Here is a 12737-nt window from a genome sequence, read left to right on the forward strand (position 1 = left end):
GTGTGGGGGTCCGAGCTGTTTTCACTTTTGAGAGAAAGTCTATTTGGAAAATGTGGTCTTCTGTAAATGCATTTCATGCAATTCCACATACAACATTTTAAGCACTTACCAATTCTACAGAGTTTGATATTATTAACATTTGTCCAGAACTTGAAAATATTGTTTATTTTATTTTTGTCAGTTATTTTCACTTTTGGGGACAAGTAATCCAAACTCCATACGCATTACTAGGATTTACACCTCTTCATCATAGTCCTAGACTATGCACTCAGGAAGGCCATAAGTGGAACTCGGCCTCACTATAACACCTAGGAGGTCAAGACGACACACCGCCGTAGTCCTGACCTGGACTACGCGGACGACATCAGCCTGCTCTTCGACCACTTAGAGTAAGTACAGGAGCTCCTGTGCAGAGTGGAGACAGAGTGTGCCACGGTTGGCCTTCGGCTAAATGCCAAGAAAACCGAGATAATCACCTATAACATCCTCCCGGACTATCCACCTCTAACAACAACAGGAGGCATTGCTCTGAAGGAAGTCAACAACTTCAAATACCTGGGCTCATGGGTCAACTCGTCCGAGCAAGACCTTAAAGTGAGGAAGGCGCTTGTGTGGAGGGCCCTGAACAGCATGGCCAGTGTGTGGCACTCCAACCTCCCAGGACAAATCAAACTCAGCTTCTTCTATGCAACAGTAGAGTCCATCTCCTATATGGCCGTGAATGCTGGACCCTGAAGCCTACCTTGCAGAAGTCCCTAGATGGGTGCTACACCAGAATGCTGCGTGCAGTACTTAACATCGACAAGAGCAAGCATACAAGCAGGGCCGGTCCTAGGCATAGGCGAACTAGGCGGTCGCCTAGGGCGCCAAATGCCTGGGGGAGGCCAAAGTGTCTATGAAAATATGTCTCAGCCTACTGTCTATTTTTGTCTTGAAACCATTGTTGTCCATATTTTTACTGTTGAATGTGTGGGTGGTGATGAGGCAGTACTGGTGGCTTAATGTGGTGGTGGCGCCATCAAATCATACTCTCGCCTAGGGCACCTAAATGCCTAGGACCGGGTCCGGCGCTGCATACAAGCATCTGTATAGGGGCCCTGCTGTCACCAAGGATAAGAGAGAAAATAGCAGTCAGGAGAATGAGGCTGGCAGGTCACTGCCAGACACCAGGAGTTGCCAGCCAGCAAACTGGTTATGTGGGAGCCAACACACGGGCATCACAAGGGCGTCCCACTGACTAAGTGGACGTACTCAAGAAAGATGCAGGAGCGGAAAGTACCGGCGAGCTAGCCAGATGTATGGAGGATCGGGATGACTGGAAGCGTCCAAGGAAGACATAGTAATGTACACACCTTCGGGGTTCAGCCGCAGGCCAATAGGCTACAGACAGAGTAGAGGGTGCGGGTCAGTTGGTAGAGCAGGGCGCTAGCAACGCTTAGGTTGTGGGTTCGATTCCCGCTGGGACCATATATACTGAAATGTATGCACTCACTGCAATGTAAGTCGCTTTGGATAAAAGCGTCAGCTAAATGGCATATATTAGCTCTCTCCCGACAAAATATGGCCTTTTTAGAAACGTATGTAATTCTAGGTTATTTTTCATGATAATTCATCTGACGGCACAACACCGGCTCTGACTTGATTGGTTATGGGGCCCTTGGCAAAAAAATGTGTATGTATGAAAATCACCACAGGTGATTTAACCGTGACATCATTATTCAATCAGCTTTGTCACGCCTCTCGTCCAATCACAACGCTTTTTATAAAACCGTAGTATAACGTCACGTGTGATTCCGTGAAATTAACGTTTAAACATTTCGGCGTCGACCACCTCTCGACCAGGCTTGTTCTGATCAAACTGTTTAGTTGTTTTTAAAGTGAAATTCGCAGCGCCTTTTTGGGGGAGAAAACACCAAAAGTCGACGATGGATGTGACATTGCAGCGCTACGCCGTCAGCGCGCGAATTATTGGAGTTAACGTGGGAGCATCTAAAACAAAGGTAAACCATTAGAATGATACAATGTTATTAGCGGTGTGCGTCTAAAACAAAGGTAAACCATTAGAATGATCAAATGTTATTAGCGGTGTGCCGAGGCAGGTGGAGCTCAGCACACGCGGATGAGATACGAGCACCTCCAAAGCTTCTATGTCTAGGCTAAACAAAGTTGCGTCAAAAATGCATTTCTCTGTAGCAGTCATTCTTCTAACAAATCTGTGTTATAATGAAGCCCCAGGGGCTGAACCTGGACTGGACTGCAGTTTTTCACTGAAGCGTTTGTGTTTCCATTTTGTAACAAGCCGTTTCGATGTAAACTATTTAAAGTGCATAATCAATATTGTCCTGTTTTTCCAACAGATGTTCATGACCTCTGTATTTTGGTCAGATGACAATGAAGTAGCTGTGTATAGATCATTCCGGGACTTTAAAAAGTTCCATGTAAGTAAAATTGTTTATAAAAAAATATTTATACCCTAAACATTTGTAGTTGGTTGTTAACTACTGTTCTTCAATCTATTTCAGAGGACATTGAAGAAGAGGTTCCCCCTTTCCGGAGGAAAACGAGTGATTCCCAAGTTCAGAGGTAGGCTACAGTATAGAAACCATACAGTTTTTTTTTTCTACCTTCCAATACCTACTTTTTTCAGCTCATCATTGCATCTCTTCATTAAGTTATTTGTTTAAACTTCAGCTAGAGCAAGGAAGGCCAACCAGAAGAAGAAGGGGCTTAGTAAATGGATGCGTCACTTGAGGTTCCTTGAAGTCTACTGCACTGAGCTGCTCACATGTGACTCCACAGTGACCCGCTGTTTGGAGGTCAGGCAGTTCTTCATGCCTAAAGACCATGACCTGCAGGACAATTATAACAGGTAGGCGAGAGCTTCACTTGATCACGGGTGTAGGGAGCATTGAAAATGTGGGTGGGATTTGATGGATGAAGCACGGACACAGAGCTCTGAAAAGAGCTGATTTTCGACATTGGTAAAAGTCAGGGACTAAACTAATAATTTTAAAAAAGTGGGTGGGACTTAAATAGCTGTGATGTCCATGCTGTAGCATATGTCTGTCTCCACACACACACACACCGTTCTTTGAATGAAGGTGAAGTTTATTTCTTGTGTCTCCACAGCATCGTGATTCTGCGCTCAGACAACCTGCCGGAAGACGACTCTGGAGTCTGGAGAAGGGAAGTCGAAGTGGGACAACCGTTTGTTACCCAGACGTACCGCTGTATGGCCCCCTACGAGACCAAGGACACTAAGAACAGACCCTTTAAGGTGGCCCTGGATGAGATTCTGCAGGTGCTCATGAAAGATCCTGGTGGCTGGTGGCTGGCAGAGAATTACGAGAAACGCATGGCCTGGTTCCCGGCACCTTACCTGGACATGTGTGAGGAAGAGGATGGAGATTGCTTGGATGGAATTCCCCTGCCGGGTAAAATACCTTTATGTACAACATAAATGTAATCCTCAATCCACTTTTGTCTAATCCCGGTAATCTGATATAATATGGTGCTTTATATAATGTTTGTCATGTTTGAAGTATTACCATACAGTATGATTATGCAGTCTATTAGGGCGTTAAGATTCTGCAAACGATCTTCAGGTCTGCTCTGGTTCTGAGTACGCCCTCAACACCACATGCTTGTTAACAGTTTTGTGATTGTTCAGAATTTTGTGGAAAGTTTGGATTTCAGGAAATCCCTCAGATTTTTTCAAAGAAACTATTTCATAAGCCATCAGACAATTCCAGCTAACGTTAACGCTATAACTGGGGATGCTCCGATCTGGATTTTTGGGGCCGATACCGATCACCGATTTTTTTCCTCAAGATCAACCGATACCGATTTTTTTTTAAATACATAACTGTAGGCCTACTGACTGGATAGCCTACATATTTTTTGCTTTTTAGACAAAAGTTTTGATCCATTAGGCACCAAGCAAACGCAGACCCATTTTTATGGCATAGTAAAGGTCTGGCCTATCACCCAGTTAGGGCCTGAAGCCCAAGTCAGTCGATATGGCTGTATAAAAGACATCATAAACGTGGCCTTCATGGTTTACATACTGTTACGTCCTCCTATGTTTTCTGTTCAGTTATCTGTCTTCCCCAGGAAAAATAAATAAATAAAAATAAAAATCGTTTTTTGCGATCGGCCATTTTTGCCGATCACCGATCGAGTCATTTGGAGTGAAATCGGCCGATTTAAATCGGTGGCCGATAAATCGGAGCATCCCTAGCTATAACGTGAGTATATGCTGATTAACATCCATCTAGCTTAAAAATAGTAGACTAGGCTATAGAGAATTTATGCTTTGTGTGTAGGCTATATCAATGCAGAGTAACATTATGCTATAGCCTAGTAAGCCTACACAAAGTTTTCTACCTCTAGGCTATGTCTGTGTCTTCTTGTTACTGTTACGTGTTATTTGTTATTATGCGACAGTGCAGGGTAGGCTACAGCAATTGAGTTGTAACGGTTTGTGGAAATGGTGCGTCCTCACTGCAAACGAATCGCTCCGTGGAGTGATTGCAAGTGGGCTGAGAGGCCACCCTTTCTAGGCGGTCTCAGCCTGGTTGATTTGTTGTGGAACAGAGTGCTATTGCTGTGTTCACATATGCCCAAAGGAACCGATCTATGCACCCTTACATTGCCCCTTGCCAGTTCATTACAGTCTGTCGAACACCAGATGGCAGTCCCGAGCTGGAGAAACATTCCTCATTACTCACCATACTATAACTTCTCCTGTAGGATATAGTAGATCTCAAGACTATGACTGTTTGAGAGAATCATTTTTGTGTTGATGGTTGTGGTATATGGTGATTTCAAAGAGAATTCGTAGGATGTTTTATTGAGCTATAATTTTTATTTATAGCAGTCATATTTTCAAGCCATCAGAATTGCATTGAATTGTCCAACTTGAGACTGCCCAGATGCACTGCCCTGCATCTGTTCTCACCTAGCCTCACCTGAATCCTTGTCAGGTTAAAAATGTAAGTCAAACGAGCCCAATCTCTGACGTTGTTTTAACCCTCTTCCTGGTTTTGCCCTCAGGCACCTGGTACTATGTAGTGAGAAACTACATCACTGAGGAACGTGACGAGCTGTCTGTTCCCTTCGGCTCTGTGGTGGAAGTGCTCCGCAAATCAGACGACGGCTGGTGGCTCCTCAGGTATTTTAACTTGTGCACTGGGGAACACACTTACTACAACAGTTAGTTTGGGACAGGTATAGCTGTCTGCTATGTTGAGGCAATATTCCATGAATTATTTCTGAAGCCAAGATTAGCTAGGTGGAAGGGAGGACACAAAGGGCCGGTTTCACAGACAAGGCTTCCTAAAGACAAGCCTAGTCCTGGACTAAATCACACTTTCAATGTAAAATCTCCATTGAAGATGCTTTTTAGTCCAGGATTAGGCTTAAGCCTTGTCTGTGAAACTGGCCCATAGTCTTGTACTGAAATGACATAATCCAGTGGTAATTCAGTAAATAATATTTTGAATGGTAGGACAGACATGACCATCAGCAATTTCCACATGATGGTTCCATTTGACAAATGATGATTGATGGTGACCAGAAAATGTAGCTTAGTTTTGGACTCAAAATGTCCCCTGAATGAAATTAAGTTAACCTATTTTACCCGTGGCATATGTCCCTTTCAGGTACAAAGGCAAGACAGGCTATGTTCCATCCATGTATTTGCAACCCTACAACAACCCACATGTCAGCCTTCATAGTGTGCAGACGGAGCTACACAGATCTGCTCTAAACTGGGAAACTATGGACCAATCTAGCATACTCGCCCCAACCCTCCCCAGGAAGGTACACTCTCTGGAGACCCAACCTGTTCCTGCTTGCCTGGCACAGAGAGAGCTTAAGAACCCAGACCTGTCAGACATCCAGAAGAGCAGCACCAGCTGGGACAGCAGAACCAGCACCAGCTGGGACAGCAGAACCAACACCAGCAGCGACTGCAGAACCAACACCAGCAGCGACTGCAGAACCAACACCAGCAGCGACAGCAGAACCAGCACCAGCAGCCCCAGCAGCCCCTGCGGAACCAGCAGCGAGTCTGACATGAGCTTTGTCTCTGTGACCTCCTTAGGCATTGACTGTTTGGCCCTGAGTAGGGTCCCCTCTTCGTCTCTTCTAGAGAAGCCAGAGAACTCCCGAAGCCAGCGTAGAAGTTCAACCCTGCTTGAGGAACACAGCCTCTGCCCTGTGGTTGTGAACCTCTCCTCTAGCTTCAGCTACAAGGGCTCCCCTGCTACCTCCAGGTTGTCCCCACGACCCCAGGGAACCCCTCCTACCCCTCCTACCATCATGGTGGCTCGACGACCCCCACGAACCCTGGCTACCCCCAGGTTGTCACCACGACCCCACGGTACCCCTGCTACCCCCAGGTTGTCACCACGACCCCACGGTACCCCTGCTACCCCCAGGTTGTCACCACAACCCCACTGTACCCCTGCTACCCCCAGGTTGTCCCCACGACCCCAGGGTACCCCTGCTACCCCCAGGTTGTCCCCACGACCCCACGGTACCCCTGCTACCCCCAGGTTGTCACCACGACCCCACGGTACCCCTGCTACCCCCAGGTTTTCCCCACGACCCCAGGGAACCGCTGATACCTCCAGGTCGTCCCCACGACCCCAGGATAGCTTCAGTACCCCCCAGATGCCAGCACGACCCATGGTCCAGGAGATCCTGACCCGATGCACCACCGTGACACGCAAGTCTGCCTTGGTTGGAAGGGCTCGCCTGTTCTCCCAGCAGCAGCAGATCCTGACCCGCTAGAGATGGTGAGGAAGTGATTGGGTGATGGAGTGGGTGTTTCAGGTGATAAATGTGCACTTATTATGTTTGCCTTGGTTTGCATACTAAACTAGACATTATCTTTATTAAACATTTTTGGATATGATTTTCTGTATACCTTTCAGTAGGCTGTATTATTGTAGCTTTTGTCATGTGCAAAGACCAGGATATTTTATTATATATTTAAACATGATTGTTTTTCTTGTATAAAATATTTGGGGTGAAACTTTGGGAAGTTTGGTTTTACACTGTGAATATGCTTTCAGTGAAAGTCAGTAATGGCCTGTACTCAGTCCTTTCCTGTTCAAATGGCATTCTCTTAAATTGGTTTCAGAAGTGTTTTGGGCTTAAGCACTGGTGGGATTTTTGGTGTGTTGTTTCCACCCCCCATGCCAGAAGCTTTCAAATCTAAAGCCACGCCCAAGTCAAGTTTCCACCTTGACCCTCACTGCAAATAACTTACTGTTGGTCACTTTCATTGTTGTTATTTATGTAGTAATTGGTCTTATTTATTGTGTATTTATTTATATTTCAATAAACGTTTTCATGGGTTTGGAGTATCATTATTAAAGTAGTTAGCTGTCATCACGATCAGTCACCTGCATTACAATTCAAATACAATTGGAAAACGTGCTACTACTGCTGTGGTGCTTGCCACTGTGGTACATCATTCCGTGAGGGTCTATTCTGAGGAGTGAGGACTTTAATAACTAAAACACAAAATCTGTCAAACACATGACTTTGTCTGAATAGTGTCACAATTCACCAAAGATGGAAGAAGTGGTGGAGTTAATTCTCCGCATATTCCTCTCTAGGTTCTTTTTAATGCGTTTGTTTATTTATTTGTTTATTTATTGGAAGGATCCCCATTAGCTATACCCATAGGCATGAGCTACTTTTAGTGGGGTCCACATGTCATTCCACGAAAGCAGTACAATTTGAGTCTCTGTGACTTTGGGTTACCAAAATCTAGTTTTAAAAGCTTTTTATATCCATTGAAATCTCCCCTTTAATAAAGTGTAAACATAATAAGAACATAGGCCTATGCAATATCAGAAATGATCATGTTTTTTTTCAGTTGACCACCTATTTTGTCATGGCTTTCGTTGAAAATGTACATAATATGGGATAAGAGAATTTCAAAATGTATGGACCTTTTCTGATTTTATTAGTATATCTGTGCTTTTTTGCTGGTAATGTTTTGTTTTCTAAAAAAGGTACCTCAACTCCTCAACCCTGTTACACAAATCATTCTCCCCCATAAACATAATGAACTGATCCATATGTGACATCATAGAAGTATTCTGAACAACATGGTGCAGAACAGGCAAGTTATCACCTTCTTTTAACTATATTTCAGTCATTTATTTTGTGAGTTGTGTGTATTATTTCTCACTCCACCTTTAAATACAAAGTTTTGGTATGGGAGTTTCAATCTCTCCCTCTCCACAGGTATAGTGCCCTCCTGCTTCAAGTCATCCATCATTGTCCCTGTGCCGAAAAAGAACAAGGTATGCCTGAATGATTATCGCCCTGTTGCTCTCACTCCCAAAGTGAGCAAATGCTGTGAGAAGCTGGTCAGCTGATTTGCTACACATCATTGAATAAGGACACCAGAGGTTACGTGAAACAACGATGGGAAAAAGAACTGGACATTGAAATAACCGAGGACATGTGGCTGAATGCCTGGAAGACACAGTCATCCTCTATCAACTCTGACCTGGAGGGACCTCTGCTGGATTTTCTTTCTTTTTTTCCCCATTACCCCAAAACAGAAATCTAAACGAACTGGTACACAATTAGGTTGTTGGAGGGAATGTGGAGAAATCAGGGCTGATCACGCGCATGTCTTCTGGTCCTGCCCCTCTATTCAGACCTTTTAGAAGGAAGTAACGGCAATAACCTCAAAAACCCTGGGTTTTAACATCAGTATAACATTTACTATACCTTGGATTTATTCCTGATGAACTAAGTAAAGAGGATGCCTACCTCCTAAAGATATTGTTCTCCAGAAAAAGTGTCCAACTGCTGACCTCTGTCAATATTGTAAACCAACTGCATTACTTAACAAATGACTCACACTATAAGGCTCCAAAAAGAACTGGGAGGAAAAAAATGGTGTATATATTTAGCCAAATGAATGTATCTGATTCTTCATGATTATTCTTTGTACAATATGTGACGATGTATGTTAGATTAGACAAATTATGTACTGATTTAAATTGACTATCCCATGACCTCATTTGTTTTGTGTTTTTTCTTTTTTATACTATTGTGTTCTTTTTGTAAAGAAGCTCTGTTTGTTTGAGTTTCTTATATCTAAAGTGAAAATGTTCATAAATAAATAAATAAAATATTTATTTCTAGTTGTACCAATAGTGTATCCTGTCTTATCTGTACTATTGTCACTTTTTTAAATCTTGAATTATGCCTATTGCCTTATGTGTTGTGCTGCAATGTCAAGAACCGCAGCTTAAGCATTTTACTCTTACACATGTGTAATGTGACGTAACAAGAAACTTGAAACTTGAGGTGACCCAAGGATCAGATTTGAATACACCAGTTTATTGAAAGCTTGTAATTGTTTTGTGTGAAATAAATAATAAATAATAATAAAACGGTTTGTATTATTTGCATATCTCTCCTCATACACCTGCAGGCAAATTTACATTCTTCACTGTTGGCGCCGTCAGCAATGATGAGCAAGTGTCACACAAATTGTGCAGTGGCTGGCTGCAGATTATTATTTTATTTTTTTTAAAGGATGCACCTTAAAAAGTGTAAATGTCAACATGCATGGTCTATGCTGTGTGTTGCCCTCAACAGGGGGATGAGTCATCCACTCAGATGGGAAGCACAAGGAGGATGACGCGGCTGTGGGGCGCATGAGGTAAAGCCGTCATCTAATGATCGCAAGGTCGACAGATCGGCGGTTCGAACCCCGGCTGGCCACATGTTGAGGTGTCCTTGGGCAAGACACTGAACCCCAAATTGCTCACAATGAGCAGGCCGGCGCCATGCATGGTAGCTTGCTGCCATTGGTGTGTGAATGGGTGAATAAGGGGTCATTGTAAATCAAAAACAAAATGCCTTTCAAGTGAAAGAACAACAACAACTTGTTGTTTATCACTCTAGACAAACTCAGTTGTAAGGTCATTAGGCTTATCATTGCTGTCATGGTTAAAGCAAGATGGCTTGAACTTGAAGCTCAAATGTATTTATTTTCTGTAAAATGTCAAGCAATGGATGAGTGTGAGCAGGAGTGTACACGTACTTCAGGGAGAAAGATAGGGTGTTGAGACACACAGAGAGATTCATGGAATCATGGGCCATATCTGAGTGTTTTTACCTCAAAAACCCAGTTAGTACGTTTCCTGAAATGCCTGGCAAGGCCTAATGATGATGTTGTGTGATCCAAGTGAATTCTCCCATCTTTATTCTGCAGGTGATTCTGACCTGTGGAGGGAGCAGCAAGCTGGCCCAGGTATCAGAGCCCACCACTTGTGTGTACTCTCTCACCTTCGAGACTCCACTAGTGTGCCACCCCCACTCTCTCTTAGGAAAGACAAATAGCACTGCCTCTTCATTCAACACTGGATCCCAGACTATCATCCCCAAGCACATCCCATGTATACGGACTACAAAAACCTTAAGCTCACAGCCACTTTACTACTGAACTCAAATTCATATTTTTGCACACAAACCTTAGGCTAACCTAGTAGCAGCCTAGTACAGTACCTTTGTTGGTGGCTACTGCACATGAAACCACTGCTCTGAATAATTATATATATATATATATATATATATATATATAATATATTTGAGTTAAAGATGTGACAAAGATTTTATGTTACGTATCAAACAAGGCCTTTTATTATAGGCTAGGCAGGACAAATGCAAGGATTTTGCATGTTTTGTGTGTGTGTGTGTGTGTGTGTGTGTGTGTGTGTAGACATACATTAACAATGTAGGTCATGCCATGAAAAGCATGACAAAAATTGTGTGCACCTATCACACTCATGCCAAAAATGTAAACAGTAAAACATCAGTAAACAAAACCAAAAAAGGATGTAGTGAAGTGATTCCGGGTCACACTGGCACGCGCTGAATCATTTCCTGGGTCTACCAGCATGGCCGCATGGCCAGTGTACTTGAATGATGACACGTGGTTCCGTGTGGCTGGAGAATCTTTGCGCGACAGTGTGAAAACGCTCGTATGGCCGGAGATCAGATCGGCTCCGAAATCGCGTAAAACATTCTCAGAAACGAATAACTTTTTACAGCCATGGTGAAGGGAGGCACTTCATTTGTTTGGACCGACGACGAGGTGGAACTGTTACTCAAAGTAACACAGGAGTACCACGAGGTCAATGTGGCCGAAAACATCGACTGGGAGTCGGTGCAGAGCAAGTACAGCGACATACTGGAGAGATTCCGGGAACATTATCACTCGGAGAAAAGCGCCGCGGCGACAGGGAAAGACTACCCACATAAGCCAGAAGAAATCACAAAAGGTATGTTGTTAATACGTTGTAGACCTTGTTAACGTTTGGTCTTGCGGGGGGAAACAAACAGAAAGGGCACCTGTGACGCTGACAGGTAGTTTTAAATGGGAACGAGATGTTAACAACTCCTATGTGAAGTTACACTATGCATGCGCACACCCTCTGTGCTGCCTGGCTGTGGAAGGTGAACGTTTCTCGCGCGATCTGTTAAACCTCGAGATGGGGAATGTAGGCTACAAAACCACGTAGGCCTACTTAGCGGTCGTCTTGTAGGCTATAAATAATGAATGAACGAATGAATGGTCTTTATTGTCATTGCTATAGTACAGGTACCAAACAACGAAATTTGGGAGGGGTGGCTCCCCTGATGCTAGGAAAGAAAAAAACAAGAAGGGAAAGGAAAGCATGTTTTCTTCAGTTGTTTGATTGGCAACTTTCGCATGCTGTGAGTTTGGCTTGTGTTAGGCCAGATATCCTGCATGTGTGTGTTAGGGTGAGCCAGATATCCTGCATGTATGATGTGTGTTAGGGTGAGCCAGATACTGTGTGTGTGTGATGTGTGTTCCTCCTATCATGTAAAAAAAACTTTTGTGTTCACAGTTCAATTGAGTACCAAGCTCAAGAACATACGGAACAAATACAGACGGGCCATGGTTGACGGGAGAAAAAGGCACCATGGACGAGTGATTTTGCTGTATTCCGAACTCTGTGACGCCATTTGGAGTGGATGCCCTGCTGCTCGTCCGCTACCCACGGGTATAGAGTCCTTGGATTTATTGGAGGGGCCTGTGGAGGGGGCCGTGGAGTCTGGCGCTGAGTCTACACTGGTCGAGGATGGAGTGGCAGATGCCTCCGCCTCGGCAGAGATTGTGGGCGACCAGCGCTGGAGACTCAACACTACCCTGGGTGGCTCCAGGAGAGAGAGACTGAAGAGGCGACTCCCCGTAGACATTGCGCAGGAGGATCTGGAGCTTAGGAGGAGTCTGGTTCAGCAGATCCGACAGTCAGACGCTGAATTCATTCAGAGACTAGACGAGTGGTCGTCCACCATGCGCAGCGTCAGCTCTACGATGAGCAGCCTCAGCTCTAGTCTCACCCGGATGGTGGGGCATAGGGGTGAATATCCTATACTAGTATTATTGGGGTGCGTTCATGAATACGCTCGGGAAATCTGCTCTGGTATCAGAGCGCTCTGGTTTCAACGGTCATAGAACGGTCAGTTAAAAGTCTTTCTGTTGCTAACTTGAGTGATGTTAACAGTATCTACTGTTAACATCACTAAGGTTAGCGAAACAAAGCTAGCTGACTTCAATGTTAACAGGATAATGTAAAATTGTTGGCCACCAATGGAATTATGCTAATGTTATCGTTGGGGGTCCGCCATGTTTACAGTTAGTTTGTAAAGACTTTTAACTG

Source organism: Nansenia antarctica (assembly GCF_963989245.1).
Source record: "Nansenia antarctica genome assembly, chromosome: 11".
NCBI classification, from domain to species: domain Eukaryota; kingdom Metazoa; phylum Chordata; class Actinopteri; order Argentiniformes; family Microstomatidae; genus Nansenia; species Nansenia antarctica.